At 47.3% G+C, this 19411-nt stretch overlaps 1 protein-coding gene across 1 annotated transcript in view; it reads right to left on the bottom strand.

Moving 5' to 3' along the window:
• Positions 1 to 19411, bottom strand: part of LOC126413002 (neuropeptides capa receptor-like) — a 1154641-nt gene that overhangs the window by 200022 nt on the left and 935208 nt on the right. The window lies entirely within an intron of this gene.

Genomic DNA, 19411 nt, shown 5'->3' with positions numbered 1-19411 from the left:
GGTTACGTACCCTCTGTAATAAAAAAAACTGAGTTAATCGATCATCAACGAACTTCATCGGATGTCTTACGACGTCCGCCCCGAGCAGATACAACGAACAAAAGCGAACAAAAATTGAGATTTAAAAAAAAAGGGTAGAGTCTTTGATTCATAATCAAAACGTCTTCGGTCCCGGGTTCGATCCTCACCACTGCCTGAATTTTGATAAATAATCGGCATTGGCGGCCGAAGACTTCCGGCATAAGAACGGCCTTGTCAAAGAGGGCGGAGGAGCGGATAGAGGTTAAGGGCACTCTCTTGTCCTAGGGGTGGGAAATTGCCCCTAAAGGCGGAAGAATCAGCAATGATCAACGACATGAGGATGCAGCAGGCAATGGAAACCACTGCATTAAAGACACGTAAGGCGTATCCACAGGACATGTGGCCTGTAATTCAAGTGTCATGATGATCTCTCCATTGGCAAAAGATTCCGGAATAGTCCCACATTCGGATCTCCGGGAAGGGACTGCCAAGGGGGAGGTTACCATGAGAAAAAGATTGAATAATCAACGAAAGGATAACGTTCTACGAGTCGTGGCGTGGAATGTCAGAAGCTTGAACGTGGTAGGGAAACTACAAAATCTGAAAAGGGAAATCCAAAGGCTCAATCTAGATATAGTAAGGGGTCAGTGAAGTGAAGTGGAAGGAAGACAAGAATTTCTGGTCTGATGAGTATAGGGTAATATCAACAGCAGCAGAAAATGGTATAACAGGTGTAGGATTCGTTATGAATAGGAACATAGGGCAGAGGGTGTGTTACTGTGAACAGTTCAGTGACCAGGTTGTTCTAATCAGAATCGACAGCAGACCAACACCGACAACGATAGTTCAGGTATACATGCCGACGTCGCAAGCTGAAGATGTGCAGATAGAGAAAGTGTATGAGGATATTGAAAGGGTAATGCAGTATGTAAAGGGGGACGAAAATCTAATAGTCATGGGTGACTGGAATGCAATTGTAGGGGAAGGGGTAGAAGAAAAGGTTACAGGAGAATATGGGCTTGGGACAAGGAATGAAAGAGGAGAAAGACTAATTGAGCTCTGTAATAAGTTTCAGCTAGTAATAGCGAATACCCTGTTCAAGAATCACAAGAGGAGGCGGTATACTTGGAAAAGGCCGGGAGATACGGGAAGATTTCAATTAGATTACATCATGGGCAGACAGAGATTCCGAAAACAGATACTGGATTGTAAGGCGTACCCAGGAGCAGATATAGACTCAGATCACAATATAGTACATCTACATCTACATTGACACTCCGCAAGCCACCCAACGGTGTGTGGCGGAGGGCACTTTACGTGCCACTGTCATTACCTCCCTTTCCTGTTCCAGTCGCGTATGGTTCGCGGGAAGAACGACTGTCTGAAAGCCTCCGTGCGCGCTCTAATCTCTCTAATTTTACATTCGTGATCTCCTCGGGAAGTATAAGTAGGGGGAAGCAATATATTCGATACCTTATCCAGAAACGCACCCTCTCGAAACCTGGCGAGCAAGCTACACCGCGATGCAGAGCGCCTCTCTTGCAGAGTCTGCCACTTGAGTTTATTAAACATCTCCGTAACGCTATCACGGTTACCAAATAACCCAGTGACGAAACGCGCCGCTCTTCTTTGGATCTTCTCTATCTCCTCCGTCAACCCGACCTGGTACGGATCCCACACTGATGAGCAATACTCAAGTATAGGTCGAACGAGTGTTTTGTAAGCCACCTCCTTTGTTGATGGACTACATTTTCTAAGCACTCTCCCAATGAATCTCAACCTGGTACCCGCCTTACCATCAATTAGTTTTATATGATCATTCCACTTCAAATCGTTCCGTACGCATACTCCCAGATATTGTACAGAAGTAACTGCTACCAGTGTTTGTTCCGCTATCATATAATCATACAATAAAGGATCCTTCTTACTATGTATTCGCAATACATTACATTTGTCTATGTTAAGAGTCAGTTGCCACTCCCTGCACCAAGTGCCTTTCCGCTGCAGATCTTCCTGTATTTCGCTACAATTTTCTAATGCACCAACTTCTCTGTATACTACAGCATCATCCGCGAAAAGCCGCATTGAACTTCCGACACTATCTACTAAGTCATTTATATATATTGTGAAAAGCAATTGTCCCATAACACTCCCCTGTGGCACGCCAGAGGTTACTTTAACGTCTGTAGACGTCTCTCCATTGATAACAACATGCTGTGTTCCGTTTGCTAAAAACTCTTCAATCCAGCCACACAGCTGGTCTGATATTCCGTAGGCTCTTACTTTGTTTATCAGGCGACAGTGCGGAACTGTATCCTTCCGGAAGTCAAGAAAAATAGCATCTACCTGGGAGCCTGTATCTAATATTTTCTGGGTCTCATGAACAAATAAGGCGAGTTGGGTCTCACACGATCGCTGTTTCCGGAATCCATGTTGATTCCTACATAGTAGATTCTGGGTTTCCAGAAATGACATGATACGCGACCAAAAAAAATATTCTAAAATTCTACAAGATATCGACGTAAGAGATATAGGTCTATAGTTTTGCGCATCTGCTCGACGACCCTTCCTGAAGACTGGGACTATCTGTGCTCTTTTCCAATCATTTGGAACCCTCCGTTCCTCTAGAGACTTGCGGTACACGGCTGTTAGAAGGGGGGCAAGTTCTTTCGCGTACTCAGTGTAGAATCGAATTGGTATCCCGTCAGGTCCAGTGTACTTTCCTCTATAGAGTGATTCCAGTTGCTTTTCTATTCCTTGGACACTTATTTCGATGTCAGCCATTTTTTCGTTTGTGCGAGGATTTAGAGAAGGAACTGCAGTGCGGTCTTCCTCTGTGAAACAGCTTTGGAAAAAGGTGTTTAGTATTTCAGCTTTACGCGTGTCATCCTCTGTTTCAATGCCATCATCATCCCGTAGTGTCTGGATATGCTGTTTCGAGCCACTTACTGATTTAACGTAAGACCACAACTTCCTAGGATTTTCTGTCAAGTCGGTACATAGAATTTTACTTTCGAATTCAATGAACGCTTCACGCATAGCCCTCCTTACGCTAACTTTGACATCGTTTAGCTTCTGTTTGTCTGAGAGGTTTTGGCTGCGTTTAAACTTGGAGTGGAGCTCTCTTTGCTTTCGCAGTAGTTTCCTAACTTTGTTGTTGTACCACGGTGGGTTTTTCCCGTCCCTCACAGTTTTACTCGGCACGTACCTGTCTAAAACGCATTTTACGATTGCCTTGAACTTTTTCCATAAACACTTAACATTGTCAGTGTCGGAACAGAAATTTTCGTTTTGATCTGTTAGGTAGTCTGAAATCTGCCTTCTATTACTCTTGCTAAACAGATAAACCTTCCTCCCTTTTTTTATATTCCTATTAACTTCCATATTCAGGGATGCTGCAACGGCCTTATGATCACTGATTCCCTGTTCTGTACATACAGATTCGAAAAGTTCGGGTCTGTTTGTTATCAGTAGGTCCAATATGTTATCTCCACGAGTCGGTTCTCTATTTAATTGCTCGAGGTAATTTTCGGATGTGCACTCAGTATAATGTCACTCGATGCTCTGTCCCTACCACCCGTCCTAAACATCTGAGTGTCCCAGTCTATATCTGGTAAATTGAAATCTCCACCTAAGACTATAACATGCTGAGAAAATTTATGTAAAATGTATTCCAAATTTTCTCTCAGTTGTTCTGCCACTAATGCTGCTGAGTCGGGAGGTCGGTAAAAGGAGCCAATTATTAACCTAGTTCGGTTGTTTAGTGTAACCTCCACCCATAATAATTCACAGGAACTATCCACTTCTACTTCACTACAGGATAAACTACTACTAACAGCGATGAACACTCCACCACCGGTTGCATGCAATCTATCCTTTCTAAACAGCGTCTGTACCTTTGTAAAAATTTCGGCAGAATTTATCTCTGGCTTAAGCCAGCTTTCTGTACCTATAACGATTTCAGCTTCGGTGCTTTCTATCAGCGCTTGAAGTTCTGGTACTTTACCAACGCAGCTTCGACAGTTGACAATTACAATACCGATTGGTGCTTGGTCCCCGCATGTCCTGACTTTGCCCCGCACCCGTTGAGGCTGTTGCCCTTTCTGTACTTGCCCAAGGCCATCTAACCTAAAAAACCGCCCAGCCCACGCCACACAACCCCTGCTACCCGTGTAGCCGCTTGTTGCGTGTAGTGGACTCCTGACCTATCCAGCGGAACCCGAAACCCCACCACCCTATGGCGCAAGTCGAGGAATCCGCAGCCCACACGGTCGCAGAACCGTCTCAGCCTCTGATTCAGACCCTCCACTCGGCTCTGTACCAAAGGTCCGCAGTCAGTCCTGTCGACGATGCTGCAGATGGTGAGCTCTGCTTTCATCCCGCTTGCGAGACTGGCAGTCTTCACCAAATCAGATAGCCGCCGGAAGCCAGAGAGGATTTCCTCGGATCCATAGCGACACACATCATTGGTGCCGACATGAGCGACCACCTGCAGATGGGTGCATCCTGTACCCTTCATGGCATCCGGAAGGACCCTTTCCACATCTGGAATGACTCCCCCCGGTATGCACACGGAGTGCACATTGGTTTTCTTCCCCTCTCTTGCTGCCATTTCCCTAAGGGGCCCCATTATGCGCCTTTTTTTTTTTTTTTTTGGTAGGGTTTCAGGGCGCTCAACTGCTGAGGTCATTAGCGCCCGGTCACTGGTGTTAGAGCACAAGGAATCCGCTAAAACTCAAGGGGATGGGGGGACATCAAAAGGACCTGACAAAGATGCAGATGAAATAAGTAAAAAGGTTAAATGTCTTTGGTCAAGCCAGTTAAAGTTATAAAACGCAGAAGATGAGCAGCTGCTCGAGCGTCATCAGCTAAAACATCCGGTAAGGTAGATGGCAGGGACAGGACAACACGAAATTGACTAAAACGGGGACACGACAATAAAACATGGCGCACCGTTAATGCCTGACCACAAGGGCACTGCGGGGCTGGGTCACCAGAGAGCAGGTAGCGGTGGCTAAACCGGCAATGCCCAATCCGCAACCTGGTCAGAAGGACCTCCTCGCGCCGAGATGGTCGGGAGGAAGTTGTCCAAGCAGTTGGGAGCGGTTTTACTGCCTGGAGCTTGTTTCCTTGGAGGGATGACCAAGCATCCCACCACAAGGACACAAGCCTCTTACATACATCCCCACAAACGTCAGATGACGGGACACAATGGGAGGCTGGCCGAGGCTGGAGGACTGCAGCCTTGGCTGCAGCATCCGCAGCCTCATTCCCAGGCACTCCTACATGTCCAGGGACCCACAGAAAGCTGACAGAACCTCCATTGTCAGCGGAAGAATGGAGGGACTGCTGTATTCGTTGAATCAAGGGATGGACCGGATAGGGAGCCCCAAGGCTCTGAAGAGCACTGAGTGAGTCAGTGCAAAGTACATACGATGAATGGCGGTGGCGGCGGGCATACTGAATGGCCTGATGGAGATCAAAAAGCTCGGCCGTAAAGCTGGAACATTGGTCAAGGAGCCGGTATTTAAATGTGGCGGTCCCGACGACAAAGGCACAGCCGACACCATCGTCAGTTTTGGAGCCATCGGTGTAAATAAAGGTGCGACCAGCAAGTCGAGCACGAAGTTCGACAAACCGTGAGCAATACGCTGCAGCCGGAGTACCCTCCTTCGGGAGTGAGCTGAGGTCGAGATAAATACGAACCGGAGCCTGGAGCCAAGGTGGTGTCGGGCTCTCACCCTCTCTGAAAGTGGTAGGGAGGGCAAAATCCAATTGTCGAAGCAGGCGACGGAAGCGGACTCCGGGGGGCAGCAGGGCAGACACATACAACCCGTACTGACGGTCGAGAGAATCGGTGAAGAAGGACTTGTAAGAGGGGTGTTCGGGCATAGACAACAGCCGGCAGGCATACCGACACAGCAGTATGTCGCGCCGGTAGGTCAATGGTAACTCGGCAGCTTCAGCGTAAAGACTCTCGACAGGACTAGTGTAGAAGGCTCCGGTCGCAAGACGTATCCCCCGATGGTGGATGGAGTTGAGCCAGCGTAAGAGGGACGGCCGAGCGGACGAGTAGACGAAGCTCCCATAATCCAGCTTCGATCGGACTATGGACTGATACAAGCGAAGCAGGACAGTGCGATCCGCTCCCCAAGATGAACCGCTAAGAACTCTGAGGACATTAAGGGAACGTGTACAACGGGCCGCCAAATAAGAGACATGTGGAGACCAACACAGTTTCCGGTCCAACGTGAGCCCTAGAAACTTAGTTGTGTCCACGAATGGGAGAACAACGGGACCGAGATGTAAGGATGGCGGAAGGAACGCTTTATATCGCCAAAAGTTGATACAAACCGTCTTCTCTTCAGAGAACCGGAAGCCATTTGCCACGCTCCATGAGTAGAGGCTGTCTAGACAATGCTGGAGGCAGCGCTCCAGGAGGCATGTTCTCTGGGCACTGCAGTAGATCGCGAAGTCATCGACAAAGAGAGAGCCTGAGACATTAGGTGGAATGCAATCCATAATTGGATTGATCGCGATGGCAAAAAGGGCCACGCTCAAGACGGAGCCCTGAGGCACTCCGTTCTCCTGGAGGAAGACGTCGGACAATACGGGTACCCTAAACTTTCGATCCGTTAAAAAGGAATCAATAAAAAGGGGCATACGACCGCGTAGGCCCCACTTGTGCATAGTGCGGAGGATACCTCCTCTCCAACAGGTATCATAAGCCTTCTCCAAGTCGAAGAACACGGCTACCGTTTGGCGCCTTCGCAAAAAGTTGTTCATGATGAATGTTGACAAGGTCACAAGGTGGTCAACAGCGGAGCGGCGGCGACGAAAGCCGCATTGGACATTAGTAAGTAGTCGTCGAGATTCAAGAATCCAAACTAACCGAGCATTAACCATGCGCTCCATCACCTTACAGACACAGCTTGTAAGTGAAATGGGGCGGTAACTAGAAGGAAGGTGCCTATCCTTCCCGGGTTTGGGTATAGGAACAACAACGGCGTCACGCCAACGCATGGGGACCTGACCTTCGGTCCAGACGCGATTGTAGGTACGAAGAAGGAAGCTTTTGCCCGCCGGAGAAAGGTGTGCCAGCATCTGAACGTGAATGGCATCTGGCCCCGGAGCAGAGGACCGGGACAGTGCAAGCGCACGTTCGAGTTCCCGCATAGTAAAGGGGGCATTGTAAGTTTCCAGATTCAGCGAGTGGAAGGAAGGTCGCCGAGCCTTCGTCTGCCTCTTTCCTGGGAAGGAAGGCAGGACGGTAATGGGCGGAGCTTGAAACCTCCGCGAAAAAGCGGCCAAAGGCGTTGGAGACAGCCACAGGATCAACAAGGACCTCATTACCTGAGGTCAGGCCAGGTACTGAGGAGTGGGCCTTAATGCCCGACAGCCAGCGCAGGCTACCCCAAACAACGGAAGAGGGAGTAAAACTGGTAAAGGAGCTCGTGAAAGAGGCCCAGCAAGCTTTTTTGCTGTCTTTGATGACTCTACGGCATTGCGCTCGGAGTCGTTTGTATTCAATACAATTCGCCAACGTAGGATGGCGGCGAAAGGTGCGTAAAGCACGTCGTCGAGCACGGATAGCGTCCCTACAAGCCTCGTTCCACCAGGGGACGGAAACGCGACGTGAAGAAGAAGTAGTACGAGGTATGGAACGTTCGGCAGCATGGATAATAACAGCCGTGAGGTATTCGACCTGACTGTCACAACTGGGAAAATCGTGGTCCGGAAAGGTCGCCAGGGAGGAGTAAAGTCCCCAGTCAGCTTTCAGTATGTTCCAGCGCGAAGGACGTGGGGATGGGGTGTGGTGCAGGAGACGAACGACACAGGGGAAGTGGTCGCTCGAATAGGTGTCAGAAAGGACATACCACTCGAACCGACGGGCAAGAGTGGTAGAACAGATCGAGAGGTCCAAGTCGGAGTAGGTATGAGTAGAGTCCGAGAGGAAAGTCGGGGCGCCGGTATTGAGGCAGACAAGATTGAGATGGTTGAAGACATCCGCCAAGAGTGAGCCTCTTTGACAGGATGCAGGAGAGCCCCAAAGGGGATGATGGGCATTGAAGTCGCCAAACAATAAGAATGGCGGGGGAAGCTGATCGATCAGGTGCATCATGTCAGCCCGACTAACAGCAGATGACGGAGTGTAGACGGTACAAACTGAAAAAGTAAAAGCAGAAAGAGTAATGCGGATAGCTATTGCTTTGAGTGGGGTGGTCAATGGGATGGGATGGTAATATACATCGTCCCGAACGAGCAACGTGACCCCACCATGAGCTGGGATACCGTCCACAGGGGTGAGGTCATACCGCTCCGAGGTATAGTGGGAAAAGGCAATACGGTCAGTCGGGCGCAACTTGGTTTCCTGGAGACCAAGGACGAGCGGACGGTGCAGGCGGAGGAGCAGTTGTAATTCCTCCCGATTAGATCGAATACCTCTTATGTTCCAATGAAACAACGCCATTGCTAGTCAAAAAGTTGGGGGAACGAGACGGGGAAGAGCTGGTCACCTCGATGGCCGCGGAGGGCCAGGTTGCGAGGCAACAACGCTACAACTGACGGCAGGCGGATCCGGTTCCATCGACTCGTCGCCAGCTGCGGCCGCTGTCCCTGATTGTGTAGGAGGGGCCGCATCATTTGCCGACAGAAGGCCGGCGGAACGCCTGGCAGCAGAGCGTCCCGGCGAAACTGAGGACGGCTGGGAGCAGCGACTCACGGATGAAGCGTCAGATGAAACGCGCTGGGGTGGAGAGGGGGATAGAGACTTCTTCTTGGAGGCCTTCTTGGAAGGCCGAGGAGGCACAGGGATGGTGGGCTGGACCCGAAGAAGGTCCTCACGCGCGGGGTCCGTTTTGGAATGCCGGACCTCGGAAGCTGGGGTCTGGAACGTTTCCCCGATGGATGCCTGAGAAGAGGATCGCTTCTCAGGTGGCGTGGGGGGAGGAGGAGGAGGAAGGGTGGCCCCTGGGGCAGGGGGGGTGGGGGCCGCGGGGAAGGAGGAGTTGGAAGGGAGGGATTTGGGAGGCGGAGGCAGAGCCCCCTGATGGGCAGAGGAGGCGGAGGGGGGACAGGATAGAGGTGAGGATACAGCGGAAGGAGGGGACACAACTGAGGCAAACGAAGTGGCCAGTGACACGGGATGAAGGCGGTCATACGTCTTCCTGGCCTCAGAATAAGAGAGCCAATCCAAAGTTTTGATTTCTTGCATCTTTTTCTCCTTCTGATAGGCGGGGCAGTCTGGGGACCTAGGCGAGTGGACGCCAGGACAATTAGGGCACCGAGGTGGTGGGGTGCAAGTATGTTCCTCACGAAGAGGACGTCCACAGTCGCCACAAAGGGGCTCAGACTCACACCGGGACGACATGTGCCCAAAGCGCAAACACCTAAAACAGCGCATAGGAGGCGGGACGTAAGGTCGCACGTCGCACCGGTAGCACATCACCTTTACCTTCTCCGGGAGAACGTCCCCCTCGAAGGCGAGGATAAAGGCCCCGGTGTCGATGCGACGGTCTTTGGGGCCGCGCTGGACTCGCCGGACGAAATGCACGCCGCGGCGCTCCAGGTTGGCCCTGAGCTCCTCATCAGATTGTAGCAGGAGGTCACGATGAAAAATAACCCCCTGCGTTCTATTGAGTGCCAGATGTGGGACAATGGAGACTGGGATGTCCCCGAGGCGGTCGCACGCCTGGAGTGCCGCCGATTGTGTGGCAGAGGTGGTCTTGATAAGAACGGACCCTAATCGCATCTTGCTGAGAGCCTCGATTTCCCCAAAGACGTCCTCAATGTGCTGAACAAAGAACATGGGCTTGGAGGTGGCGAACGTCCCCCCATCTGTTCGAGAACAGACCAAATAGCGGGGGAAGTACTTCGCCCCAAGCCGGCGGGCCTATCCCTCCTCCCATGGAGTGGCCAAGGGGGAAAGGGCAGGAGAACCAGAACTAGAAACGGTACCTTTTCTTTTGGAAGACTCGGCCGCAGAGCGACCTGATACGTGTTGACGTTTCATGTGCGAAACGTCCGCCCCGATACCACCCACTCCGACCAGGGGCTCTCCCCACGGGTGCCACCCAGCCGCAGCAAGGGCCACCTGGCAGGATGACCATTGCCGGGAGTCCTGATGCCCCAAGGAGACGGGCATCTACTCCTTGGCCAACGTGGGGAGGGTGCAGCTCAGGTATGGCAGTACAATCCCTGTGTTGTCAGGGGGCTACAACCTAGAGGGTACATGACGACCCCACCACAACGGGTTGGCTACCGTGCTGGATTTCTGGTGCCATGGAAAGTCCATCATGATCGCTGGTGCAGATGGAGATGCACTATGGGCAACCCATCAGGCGTTTAGGCCCAATTTGAGGAATAATGGGTATGGTGACAACGCCGGTGCAATGTGGAGTGCCAAGGTCTTAGTGCACTTAGGACCAGTGGTACACCATGTAAGATGTCCTTCCCCAAAAGGCTCGTACTTCTGTAGAATTTTGAAAAATGGAGGTCAAACCCCAAGGGGGACCATCACATTAAGGCCAAAACATTTGAGACTCCTTTTAGTCGCCTCTTACGACAGGCAGGAATACCGCGGGCCTATTCTTACCCCCGAACCCGCAGGGGGGCCATTATGCGCCTGACGTTGGAGCTCCCAACTACCAGTAAGCCCACCCTCTGCGACTGCCCGGATCTTGCAGACTGAGGGGCAACCTCTGGAACAGGACAAGCAGCCATGTCAGGCCGAAGATCAGTATCAGCCTGAGACAGAGCCTGAAACCGGTTCGTCAGACAAACTGGAGAGGCTTTCCGTTCTGCCCTCCGGAATGTCTTTCGCCCCCTGCCACACCTTGAAACGACCTCCCACTCTACCACAGGTGAGGGATCAGCCTCAATGCCGGCAGTATCCCGGGCAACCACAGTCGTAGTCCGATCAGGGGATGCGTGGGACGAGCTGGCCGTCCCCGACAAACCCCCATCCCGACCCCCACAGTGATGCCCATTGGTAACAGCCTCAAGCTGTGTGACCGAAGCCAACACTGCCTGAAGCTGGGAGCGAAGGGATGCCAACTCAGCCTGCATCCGAACACAGCAGTTGCAATCCCTATCCATGCTAAAAACTGTTTTGCTAAGAACGTCTGAAGTAAACTACAGAGAGCGCAAACAAATCGACAAAATTTAAACGGTTATTAAAATACAAGATTGCCTAGTAAATGCAGTAATGCTGCTACTTGCGCACTGCTGACACTGCTCGGCGGCGGAAGGAGACTAAGCGAAATTACACTATTCAGGTACTAAAACACGATGCTACACTATCAAATACTATAATTCGCCCGAAATTTATGAATTACACAATGCAAGTACCAAAAACACGCAAAGGAATTAAGAATTAAACTATGTAACAAATGAGTGAGCTAGGAATATACGACTTGCTGCTGCAGCTGCTTATCCAACGGCGGCAGGGAGCACACTGACTGCGACCAACCGACACTGGCCGTTCAAAACAAAACAGTAGTCGAACCACTACGCGAATTTACACTATTCAGGTACTAAAACGCGATGCTACAACTCTCAAATACTATAATACGCCCGAAATTTATGAATTACACAATGCAAGTACCAAAAACACGCAAAGAAATTAAGAATTAAACTATGTAACAAATGAGTGAGCTAGGAGTATACGACTTGCTGCTGCAGCTGCTTATCCAACGGCGGCAGGGAGCACACTGACTGCGACCAACCGACACTGGCCGTTCAAAACAAAACAGTAGACATACGACTACGCGAATTTACACTATTCAGGTACTAAAACGCGATGCTACAACTCTCAAATACTATAATACGCCCGAAATTTATGAATTACACAATGCAAGTACCAAAAACACGCAAAGAAATTAAGAATTAAACTATGTAACAAATGAGTGAGCTAGGAGTATACGACTTGCTGCTGCAGCTGCTTATCCAACGGCGGCAGGGAGCACACTGACTGCGACCAACCGACACTGGCCGTTCAAAACAAAACAGTAGACATACGACTACGCGAATTTACACTATTCAGGTACTAAAACGCGATGCTACAACTCTCAAATACTATAATACGCCCGAAATTTATGAATTACACAATGCAAGTACCAAAAACACGCAAAGAAATTAAGAATTAAACTATGTAACAAATGAGTGAGCGAGGAGTATACGACTTGCTGCTGCAGCTGCTTATCCAACGGCGGCAGGGAGCACACTGACTGCGACCAACCGACACTGGCCGTTCAAAACAAAACAGTAGACAAACGACTACGCGAATTTACACTATTCAGGTACTAAAACGCGATGCTACAACTCTCAAATACTATAATACGCTCGAAATTTATGAATTAAAGAATGCAAGTACCAAAAACACGCAAAGAAATAAAGAATTAAACTATGTAACAAATGAGTGAGCGAGGAGTATACGACTTGCTGCTGCAGCTGCTTATCCAACGGCGGCAGGGAGCACACTGACTGCGACCAACCGACACTGGCCGTTCAAAACAAAACAGTAGACAAACGACTACGCGAATTTACACTATTCAGGTACTAAAACGCGATGCTACAACTCTCAAATACTATAATACGCCCGAAATTTATGAATTACACAATGCAAGTACCAAAAACACGCAAAGAAATTAAGAATTAAACTATGTAACAAATGAGTGAGCTAGGAGTATACGACTTGCTGCTGCAGCTGCTTATCCAACGGCGGCAGGGAGCACACTGACTGCGACCAACCGACACTGGCCGTTCAAAACAAAACAGTAGACAAACGACTACGCGAATTTACACTACTCAGGTACTAAAACGCGATGCTACAACTCTCAAATACTATAATACGCCCGAAATTTATGAATTACACAATGCAAGTACCAAAAACACGCAAAGAAATTAAGAATTAAACTATGTAACAAATGAGTGAGCTAGGAGTATACGACTTGCTGCTGCAGCTGCTTATCCAACGGCGGCAGGGAGCACACTGACTGCGACCAACCGACACTGGCCGTTCAAAACAAAACAGTAGACAAACGACTACGCGAATTTACACTATTCAGGTACAAAAACGCGATGCTTCAACTCTCAAATACTATAATACGCTCGAAATTTATGAATTAAAGAATGCAAGTACCAAAAACACGCAAAGAAATTAAGAATTAAACTATGTAACAAATGAGTGAGCTAGGAGTATACGACTTGCTGCTGCAGCTGCTTATCCAACGGCGGCAGGGAGCACAGTGACTGCGACCAACCGACACTGGCCGTTCAAAACAAAACAGTAGACAAACGACTACGCGAATTTACACTATTCAGGCACTAAAACGCGATGCTACAACTCTCAAATACTATAATACTGATGAAGAGTAGGCTGAAGTTCAAGACATTAGTCAGGAAGAAGCAATACGCAAAGAAGTGGGATTAGGAAGTACTAAGGAATGACGAGATACGTTTGAAGTTCTCTAACGCTATAGATACAGCAATAAGGAATAGCGCAGTAGGCAGTTTAGTTGAAGAGGAATGGACATCTCTAAAAAGGGCCATCACAGAAGTTGGGAAGGAAAACATAGGTACAAAGAAGGTAGCTGCGAAGAAACCATGGGTAACAGAAGAAATACTTGAGTCGAATGATGAAAGGAGGAAGTACAAACATGTTCCGGGAAAATCAGGAATACTGAAATACAAGTCGCTGAGGTATGAAATAAATACGAAGTGCAGGGAAGCTAAGACGAAATGGCTACAGGAAAAATGTGAAGACATCGAAAAAGATATGATTGTCGGAAGGACGACTCAGCATACAGGAAAGTCAAAACAACCTTTGGTGACATTGAAAGCAACGGTGGTAACACTAAGAGTGCAACGGGAATTCTACTGTTAAATGCGGAGGAGAGAGCAGATAGGTAGAAAGAATACATTGAAAGCCTCTATGAGGGTGAAAATTTGTCTGATGTGATAGGAGAAGAAACAGGAGTCGATTTAGAAGAGATAGGGGATCCAGTATTAGAATCGGAATTTAAAAGACCTTTGGAGGACTTACGATCAAATAAGGCAGAAGGGATAGATAACATTCCATCAGAATTTCTAAAATCACTGGGGGAAGTGGCAACAAAACGACTATTCACGTTGGTGTGTAGAATATATGAGTCTGGCGATATACCATCTGACTTTCGGAAAAGCATCATCCACACTATTCCGAAGACGGCAAGAGCTGACAAGTGCGAGAATTATCGTACAATCAGCTTAACAGCTCATGCATCGAAGCTTGTAAGTAGGCAGTTTAGGTTTTTATGTTGGTGGCGCCACGTAGCGCTCTGATGAAGGTCACGGGCTGTGCTGTGGGCAGTCTGTGACTGGGTGGCATTGTTGTAATATTCGCTATTGTAGTGTTGGGCTGTTGGCTGTTAACAGCGCGTAGCGTTGCGCTGTTGGAGGTGAGCAGCCAGCAGTGGTGGATGTGGGGAGAGAAATGGCGGAGTTTTGAAATGTGTAAGAATGGATGTCATGAACTGCTATATATATTATGACTATTAAGGTAAACACATTTTTTGTCCTCTATTAAAATCTTTTATTTGCTAACTATGCCTATCAGTAGTTAGTGCCTTCCGTAGTTTGAATCTTTTATTTAGCTGGCAGTAGTGGCGCTCGCTGTTTTGTAGTAGTTCGAGTAGCGAAGATTTTTGTAAGTGATTTGTGAAAGGTATAGGTTAATGTAAGTCAGGGCCATTCTTTTCTGGGGATTATTGAAAGGCAGATTGCGTTGCGCTAAAAATATTGCGTGTCAGCTTAAGCACAGTCTTGTATAATTTTTCAAAAGGGGACGTTTCAAGCTGCTTACAAGAATAATATACAGAAGAATGGAAAAGAAAATTGAGAATGCGCTAGGTGACGATCAGTTTGGCTTTAGGAAAAGTAAAGGGACGAGAGAGGCAATTCTGACGTTACGGCTAGTAGTGGAAGCAAGGCTAAAGAAAAATCAAGCCACTTTCATAGGATTTGTCGACCTGGAAAAGTGTTCGACAATATAAAATGGTGCAAGCTGTTCGAGATTCTGAAAAAAGTAGGGGTATGCTATAGGGAGAGACGGGTCATATACAATATGGACAACAACCAAGAGGGAATAATAAGAGTGGACGACCAAGAACGAAGTGCTCGTATTAAGAAGGGTGTAAGACAAGGCTGCAGTCTTTCGCCCCCTACTCTTCAATCTGTACATCGAGGAAGCAATGATGGAAATAAAAGAAGGGTTCAGGAGTGGAATTAAAATACAAGGTGAAAGGATATGAATGATACGATTCGCTGATGACCTTGCTATCCTGAGTGAAAGTGAAGAAGAATTAAATGATCTGCTGAACGGAATTAACAGTCTAATGAGTACACAGTATGGTTTGAGAGTAAATATGAGAAAGACGAAGGTAATGAGAAGTAGTAGCAATGAGAACAGCGAGAAACTTAACATCAGGATTGATGGTCACGAGGTCAATGAAGTTAAGGAATTCTGCTACCTAGGCAGTAAAATAACCAATGACGGACGGAGCAAGAAGGACATCAAAAGTAGACTCACTATGGCAAAAAAGGCATTTCTGGCCAAGAGAAGTCTACTAATATCAAATACCGGCCTTAATTTGAGGAAGAAACTTCTGAGGATGTACGTCTGGAGTACAGCATTGTGTGGTAGTGAAACATGGACTGTGGGAAAACCGGAAGAGAAGGGAATCGAAGCATTTGAGATGTGGTGCTATAGACAAATGTTGAAAATTAGGTGGACTGATCAGGTAAGGAATGAGGTGGTTCTATGCAGAATCGGAGAGGAAAGGAATATGTGGAAAACACTGATAAGGAGAAGGACAGGATGATAGGACATCTGCTAAGACATGAGGGAATGACTTCCATGGTACTGGAGGGAGCTGTAGAGGGCAAAAACTGTATAGGAAGACAGAGATTGGAATACGTCAAGCAAATAATTGAGGACGTAGGTTGCAAGTGCTACTCTGAGATGAAGAGGTTAGCACAGGAAAGGAATTCGTGGCGGGCCTCATCAAACCAGTCAGTAGACTGATGACACAAAAAAAAAAAAAAAAGAGGATTGACACATTGTTGGATGAACCATTCGGAGAAGTGTACCCGTGGAGGCCAATCAGCTGCTGATAGTGCCTGCACACGCTGTACATGGTACGGAAACAATTGGTTCTCCCGTAGCACTCTCCATACAGTGTCGTTTTCAACGTTGCCTTGTACAGCAGGAACTTCTCTGACGCTGACATTAGGATTATCGTCAACTGCACGAAGAATTGCCTCGTCCATTGCAGGTGTCCTCGTCGTTCTAGGTCTTCCCCAGTCCCGAGTCATAGGCTGGAATGTTCCGTGCTCAATTGCTTCGAATGTCTTCCTGTCGGGACACCTTCGTTCTGGAAATCTGTCTCGATACAAACGTGCCGCGCCACGGCTATTGCCCCGTGCTAATCCATACATCAAATGGACATTTGCCAACTACGCATTTGTAAAGATTGCACTGATTGCAAAACCATGTTCGTGATGAACACTAACCAGTTGATGCTACGTACTGATGTGCTTGATGCTAGTACTGTAGAGCAATGAGTCGCATGTCAACACAAGCACCGAAGTCAACATTACCTTCCCTCAATTGGGCCAACTGGCGGTGAATCGAGGAAGTACAGTACGTACTGACGAAACTAAAATGAACTCTAACATGGAAATTAAGCGCTTCTAAACACATGGCCACATAACATCTTTTCTTTATTTGTGTGTGAGGAATGTTTCTTGAAAGTTTGGCCGTACCTTTTTGTAACACCCTGTATCCAGAAACCTTCTTCGTCGTTCAGTCTGTCTATTACTGAAAACAGTATTTAAATCCCTAGTGTATTTTCTGACATTAGTCTTCCCATACAGACCAAATAGTTGCCGCGGGGACAATTTATATTGCAGGACTGCTTGTGTGAAGTCTAACATGCATAAAGCACGGACTACTCCCCCTTACCCTCCTCATGCGCGCGCGCGCACACGCATACACACACACACATACACACACACACACACACACACACACACACACACACACACACACACACACACACACCTGCGCATGTCACAACATGAAATCCATCTGACGCGATAAAAAGAAGAAGAACAAGTGTAAAGTGGCAGAATAAATGAAGGTCAGATTCACATCTTACATGAGAGCTTTATACATCGCAATGGGAAGGTGAATATGACACCTAAATTAATTCAGCAGTAATGAGCAAGTTTACCTATCAATATGTAATGCAAAAAGGGATGACACTCAAACAACAGTAATAACCACACCGTTCCTATAATGCATGTTTTAGTGGAAGGTGAAACAAGCAGCTAGAGGTGTTTTAGTTTGTAATTGAGAGGGATGAGGGAGAGGCGATGCCAGGCTACAGGGGGTAACATGGAATCCACTTAAAGGGGTGTCGCAGGCGGAAACTCAATGAACAACCAGGTGACTCAGACGGGGAGAGCGAGTATAACCTGAGGGAGGACATGAAAGAAAGCTTTTAGAAAACTGCATTTCGGAATTCCAAATGAATGCGGAACAAGACCAGTGACGCATTTTCGATCACATGACCAGTGAGTGGTACACACATGAGAGAGTAAATGTACGCATGTAGGTGTCTGGAACGGGCACAAAACGTCCGATTGGCGGAAACGCGCTAGAAAGGAGAAAAGAGCCAAAGATTCGACGCAATTTAATGGTAGGGACCTTGCGATTGGTAGAGAGAGTTTCCACAAAATAAGAGGAACACCCCTTTTGCTCAAAAAAAGCCGTGACTTGAAGAACAAAAGAACCCAGGTGGGGAGACAGTTCGGCCATGAGTAAGACAAGACAGAAATTTTCGAAGACTCTTTGCTGAACTGGCGTCAAGTGAGGAACAAAGCTCATAACTCTCTCTATGTTGCAGAGGAGTAGTTTGTGTGAACACTGCGTTCACAGCGGCAGATATCCAGCTAGAAATAAGCTGAAGCATCGTTTAGCTCCAACTGTGTAGAAACTAACCAGCCAATTAATTAATTGTTCTTGCGAGAACTGCAACGATGCACGTGTATATCACCACATTCTAAGAGTAGGGATGAGTACATGTTCTCTCGCATAACGAGAAACATAGGGAAAGTTTATGCCGGAAAATTCAGTAAAGGTGGAATTAATTTTACAGCAATTTCAGAAGAGAGCGGTCTAGCAGACGACAGCTCATCGCAGCTTTAGGTAAATACCGCGTGCAGAGGCGTAAACTTGTCCGTTCACCAGCTTCCATCCATCCACTGTAAACTCGAGCGATCATGGGTAATATTTTGCTCAATTTGTCACATAACCTACCATCCTCTGTAGATTTGATTGTCATCCTAAAAATAGTACCGAACTTTGAACTAGATTCGGACAATTTTCGTAGTAGTGACCAACACCACAACGCAAATATAGGAACAATCTTGTAAAGAAAGTTCTAGTTAAACTTTACTAATGTCGTGTTTAGGATAATTTAAACTTCTAAGAGGTAATATTTAATATTGTTGTGTTTATGATTATTTCACTTTTTGATGTTGATGAGATGCATTAACCTGACAACTGTTTTTGGTTCTCACATTGAAAACTATGTAACATCGTGTAATTTTGTAGTAATATTGCGACATTAAATGTGTTATTTCAACTCACACAGTTGTCTTCAATCCTAATGGCTCTGAGTGCTATGGGACTTAACTGCTAAGATCATCATTCCCCTAGAACTTAGAACTTCTCAAACCTAAGCGCCTACAACAGCTCGGCTACCCCGGCCAGCTTCTATCCTAGAATAAGTAAACCAGAAACACTGCAACTTACAAATGGCGACCCTACCAGGATGGCAAATGGTCTGCCTGGTTGGCAATTAGTCAAATTAGTAAGAAAAATAAAAACTTTTGAATTTAGAAAAAAAATTGTGTTGTTTTGTGAAGTGATTACCCAATGTATGTAAATGTTTAGTGGACAGAATACAGTAAATGTGTGATCTAAAGTATAGAAAAGTTTATTAGCAAGTAGATGAACATTTGGCATTGTGTAGAAGTGGCTTGTCCATGACCTCGCTGGTGCACACGAAGTAAGTCACGGGGTAGTTGGGCTGGGTTTGAAAATCCGCAAACAGTGAACAGTGTTGCTAATGATAGGTAAATAATCTGAGAAACTTTTTATGATATTTTGGAAACGTGTGACATCATATAACCTGATGTTGACGAGAGTGCATGCTCACACAATTAGAGAATGACGGGGGTTAACGAGACGATGAGAGATGGTGGAAGAGCGGAGAATATCGCAGATAGGTCAAACAGAAGATGTTGACAAAACAGAGATTGATGTACAAAATAATGAATGAAA

This window comes from Schistocerca serialis, chromosome 7, assembly GCF_023864345.2.
Source record: "Schistocerca serialis cubense isolate TAMUIC-IGC-003099 chromosome 7, iqSchSeri2.2, whole genome shotgun sequence".
NCBI classification, from domain to species: Eukaryota; Metazoa; Arthropoda; class Insecta; order Orthoptera; family Acrididae; genus Schistocerca; species Schistocerca serialis.
This window is presented reverse-complemented; position numbering and strand designations above follow the sequence as displayed.